Raw genomic sequence first — 6,000 nt, 5'->3', positions numbered from 1 at the left:
CTTATCAGAATGGAATATAAGATAAGGCGAATCACATTGTAACGCAGAAAGCTCAGAAACCCTTCGAGCAGAAGAGATAGCAACTAAAAACAAAACTTTCCAAGATAAAAGCTTAATATCTATGGAATGCATGGGTTCAAACGGAACCCCTTGAAGAACATTGAGAACTTAATTCAAACTCCATGGCGGAGCAATAGGTTTAAATACAGGCTTGATTCTGATTAAAGTCTGACAAAAAGACTGAACGTCTGGGACATCCGCAAGAGGCTTGTGTAGTAGAATTGACAAAGCAGAAATTTGTCCCTTCAAGGAACTAGCTGATAATCCCTTCTCCAATCCTTCTTGGAGAAAGGACAAAATCCTAGGAATCCTAACCCTACTCCATGAGTAGCCCTTGGATTCGCACCAATAAAGATATTTACACCATATCTTATGGTAAATCTTTCTAGTGACAGGCTTGCGAGCCTGAATCAAAGTATCAATGACCGACTCAGAGAATCCCCGCTTAGATAAGATCAAGCGTTCAAACTCCAGGCAGTCAGCTGCAGAGAATTTAGATTTGGATGTTGGAACGGACCTTGAATGAGAAGGTCCTGTCTCAACGGAAGATTCCACGGTGGCAGAGAGGACATGTCCACTAGATCCGCATACCAAGTCCTGCGTGGCCATGCAGGCGCTATTAGGATTACAGAGGCTCTCTCCTGTTTGATTCTTGCAATCACACGAGGCAAGAGAGGAAATGGTGGAAACACATAAGCCAGGTTGAACGACAAAGGTACTGCTAGGGCATCTATCAGTACAGCTTGGGGATCCCTTGACCTGTTACAAGGAAGTTTGGCATTCTGATGAGATGCCATCAGATCCAATTCCTGTGTGCCCCATTGATGAATCAATGACGCAAACACCTCCGGATGGAGCTCCCACTCCCCCAGATGAAAAGTCTGACGACTTAGAAAATCCGCTTCCCAGTTCTCTACTCCTGGGATACAGATTACCGATAGATGGCAAGAGTGAGCCTCCGCCCATCGGATTATCTTTGAAACCTCTATCATCGCTAGAGAACTCTTTGTTCCCCCTTGATGATTGATATATGCTACAGTCGTGATATTGTCCGACTGGAATCTTATGAATTTGGCCAAAGCCAACTGAGGCCACGCCTGAAGCGCGTTGCATTTAGCTCTCAGTTCCAGAATTGTGATTGGTAGTAGAGACTCCTCTTGAGTCCAAACACCCTGAGCCTTCAGGGAATTCCAGACTGCACCCCAGCCCAAGAGGCTGGCGTCCGTCGTCACTATGACCCATACTGGCCTGCGGAAGCACATTCCGTGGGACAGATGATCCTGTGACAACCACCAAAGAAGAGAGTCTCTGGTCTCTTGATCCAGATTTATCTGAGGAAATAAATTTGTATAATCCCCATTCCACTGTCTGAGCATGCACAGCTGCAGTGGTCTGAGATGAAAGCGAGCAAACGGAACGATGTCCATTGCCACTACCATTAATCCAATGACCTCCATACACTGCGCCGAGGAATGGACTGAAGTGCTCGGCAAGTATTTAGAATCTTTGACTTTCTGACCTCCGTCAGAAATATTTTCATTTCTACCGAGTCTATCAGAGTTCCCAAGAATGGAACTCTTGTTAGTGGAACTAGTGAACTCTTTTCTATATTCACTTTCCAACCGTGAGTTCTTAGAAATGCCAACACGATGTCCGTGTGAGATTTGGTCAGATGATAAGTTGACGTCTGGATCAAAATATCGTCCAGACAGGGCGCCACTGCTATGCCCCGCGGCTTGAGAACCGCCAGAAGGGACCCTAGCACCTTTGTGAAGATTCTGGTAATGTTCGTCCAGAAAGGCGAACCTTAGGAACTGATGATGATCCTTGTGGATAGGAATGTGAAGATATGCATCCTTCAGGTCCACGGTAGTCATATATTGACCCTCCTGGATCATTGGTAAAATTGTTCGTATAGTCTCCATCTTCTCACGGCTTTCTCAAAGGGGGGTGTGTCAGAGAAAGCCGTGAGAACGGCGAAACATGTTAGGGCACTGGTGAGGAGTCAGGGAGCTCCTGTGTATGTTAGGGCTTGCTCAATTTAGGATTCTTTTGATTTAGTTCAATCCTACCGGATACCTCAGATGGTATCCAAGATCAGTATAGGACACTATTTGATATTAATGTGGCAATAATAGCTTTATATAACTTGCGGTCACACGAGTTAACAATATACGTTGGGTCTACTACCTTAGCTAATTTACTTCACTCTAAGACTGGCATACTATGCAATAACGGCCCCAAGGCTCAAGGACACTTTTACACCTGAATATACTTTAGGGGTTAATGTAAGGGCCAGGGAATATATCGGCTCATACAGATTTAAGACTGGTGTTGTAATTAGCCATACTAAGTGTTTATTGTCTGGTGTGCGTGCAGCTAACATTGTTTTTAGATGCAGCTGGCTAAAACTTTGCAGCTAATTTAATAACTCAAGCGAACCTGTAACCACACACTGCTGCGGTGGTGTTGCTGCTTAAATCTTGCAGTTAATCTAAGGATACAAGTGAACTTCTAACCACACACTGTGGCGGTGTCTAACACAGGTCTTAACTGCTGCCGGATAAGATTTATTAAGTCGAATAAATCGACTAGGCATATATAGAATGACAGCTATGTTGAGACCTTTAATTGTCTTTATTTAATTAGAACTGCACTAAACATCCTTACGCAAATGTATAAGGGCTGCACAATTTACTCTGCGCACTAATATTATATTCTTATAAATGACACTTACTCTCATGCAGCATTTAGTAATCCATTATTGACAAACTCATCTAACAATCTAGGGAATTATTAACCCTTCCTAGTATTGACAGAGTATGTGTTAAAACTATTTATATAAGAATGGTATATATGGGCCAAGATAAATACGATTAAATCTGTGTTGGAGTAACCACATATAATACCAGCCAATTGGGGTATTATCCAGCTAACTCTACCGATTGTAGAAATTATTAGCAAATTCAGCTACTAGTCTTACAAATAACTAGAATGACTAGAGAATACTGAAACATTACAAACGGTACTAATCACACCGACATTTGATACCCAAGTGTAAAATTGGTTTCAGTACTGGAACGGTGGAGTGGAATCAATCCACTAATTCAGCTACTAGCATCACAGGTGACCTTATTGTGAGGCAAGCTATAAATACCACAGTATGCACAAAATCCATTGATATTTGATACAATTTAGCTGTCAGCCTCACTAATAACTTGATTCCTTGGGAAAATGCTGAAATATCACAGTATGCACTAATCACACTGATATCTGATACCTAAGTATAATTGTGTTCTCACGCAGTGAAGAGTGTAGTGGAATGAACCCACAAACTTAGCTACCAGCATTAAAAGGGCCCTTATTGTTAGGCAATTCTGGAATACCCAAGTATGCATAAACGCACTGATATGTGACATCCAAGTATATATTAACATATTGACCACTGCCAATTTTTAGGATACTCAAGTATGCAATATATATATATATATATACTGATCTATAACTCCTTGTAATGAACTAATCTTATTGATATTAGTTATTTGTACAAATAGTTATTATACTCTCACAACCTATTAGGTTCATAAGTGTTATTATCTTCCAATACAAGTGAAGTTTATTATGTGATTTGGATTTAACATTTTATTAGATCCAAGATTTCTCACATATATAAATAACACATTTTATATTCATTTGAACCTATTGAATCACAATTTGAGACATAATATTTGTACTATATTATCCTATTGCGAGCAATTGTTTTTAAATTGCACATCCCTCAATTTTAACTCCATTTTTTATGTGTTAAAAATTAAAAGTTATGTTTTATTCACGCTAGAGATCTTGCGATTCCATTTGTTGATCACTTCAAATTTCAAGTATTATTTGAACTCTATGCCTACCATGAGTGCTATAAGTGTATTCTAGAATGGGACTCATCCCATTTCTTTTTTTGTCTCCAAAGCTGAAATTTGCTGCCTTCTTGTGAAGATCAACTGCGCATCTGAGGTGCGAAAATTAGTCCCCGCCCATCATATGCGATGTCTCTCAGCCTAAAAAAACGCAAGGAAGCGGTATAGAAACTAGCCATGTGGGTTTTAGTATCCCAAATGAAAATTAAAGCCATGTGAAAACCCCCAGTACCATGCTCAGCAACAGTGATTTTTAAAACGTTTGTGCAATAAAACGTTATGCTTCCCCAGTGTCTAACCATGCTGCCATCATTTGCTGCATTTAGCCCATAATCACTCATACACAGGTCTCCAGTAATACCCCTTCTTATTTAAAGGATTACTGCTTACCCCTTCCCTCATGGGAACTATGTCAGCCTGTTCTGAAATATCACAGTCTCTCCAGAAATAAATGACTGAACATACCTCCATGCTTGTAGCATGAAAAACGTTCCCCACACTGAAGCTTCTCTAGTACTCCTCAGCCATTCTGTGGGAACTCATCTGGATCTTAGAGACAACTGCTAAGATCATGAACCTCCAGGCAGAAATCTTCTTCCATCTGCTGCCTGAGGAAAAATAGTACTCACCGGTACCATTTAAAATAAGAGTCTTGCTTGAAGAAAATAAAAACTATAATTTTCAATTTATATGACATATGGCGCTTTGTACATACGGACAAAAGGGATTACACTTTCTTTTCAAATCCTAATAAATCTTACAGCAGATTAGACTATATATTTACTAATCAAAAAGGTCTAGCTTCTGTACGTCGCTGCGAGATCTCGACAACCTCTTGGTCTGATCACTCAGCCGTAATGTTAAAATTTTCATGGCCCGAAGTATACTTCGAGCCCTTTAACTGGAAACTGGATGAAACTCTACTGAACAACCCAGATTCTTTACATAAATTGTCCACACTTATGACAGACTATTTTACTCACAATGTTAATTCGGTAGAAAATAACTATTTAATATGGGTAGCGCACAAATGTGTAATTCGGGGAGAATTAATAAAACTGAAAGCGCAACAACAAAAACAGTATCGCCAACAATATAGAGATCTAACAGACACCTTTACAAAACTAGATCATGCATTGAAAAAGAACCCAAATGACCCTACACTAACGCAGGAATATAACACAGCCCGTAAAGCTTTAGATGACTTTTTGGAAATAGAATACCAAACCCTACATAAAAAAACAAATTGTATGTTCTATTATGAGAGCAATAGGGCAGGTAAGCTTTTAGCGTGTGCGTTAAAAAAGAAAAGATTCAAATCATTTATGTATGAGATCCATCACCCAAAATGCAAGACTCCCCTTTGTACCACCAAAGATATTCTCCACACCTTTCAAGACTACTATACAGAACTTTATAACATCACAAAAATTCCCCCATCGGAAGACCACCTTTCTAAACTTAAAGCATATATAAACAATTGCCAAGTCCCAAAACTTACATCAGAACAACTTGAAGCCCTAAAAAACCCCATAACCTCACAAGAACTTCAACATGCAATAATCAATCAACCAAACGGGAAAAGTCCAGGCCCAGATGGTCTATCGGCTAAATACTATAAAGCCTTTTCTTCAATTCTTGTTCCACACCTTACCCAACTTTTTAATGAGGTAACGGAAGAAAACCCATTTCCACCGTCGATGCTTGAGGCGCAAGTATCGGTAATTCCAAAACCGGGGAAGCAACCAACCACACCGGCAAATTTCCGTCCGATTTCTCTACTCAATGTAGATATTAAACTGTACGCAAAAATCCTTGGGACCCGTATCAATTTGGTCCTCCCATCTTTAATCCATATAAACCAAGCATGCTTCACACCCACACGCGAAGCTAGGGACAATACCACTAAGGTCCTAACTCTTATGGAGTACGCCCATAAACATCAGATACCTTCCACGTTCATAGCCATGGACGCGGAAAAAGCCTTTGATAGGCTTGATTGGGTTTTTCTGAAACAAACCTTATATAG

The sequence above is a fragment of the Bombina bombina genome, chromosome 4, assembly GCF_027579735.1.
Source record: "Bombina bombina isolate aBomBom1 chromosome 4, aBomBom1.pri, whole genome shotgun sequence".
Classification (NCBI taxonomy): domain Eukaryota; kingdom Metazoa; phylum Chordata; class Amphibia; order Anura; family Bombinatoridae; genus Bombina; species Bombina bombina.
The sequence above is the reverse complement of the archived record's forward strand: the minus strand, read 5'-3'. Positions refer to the sequence as shown.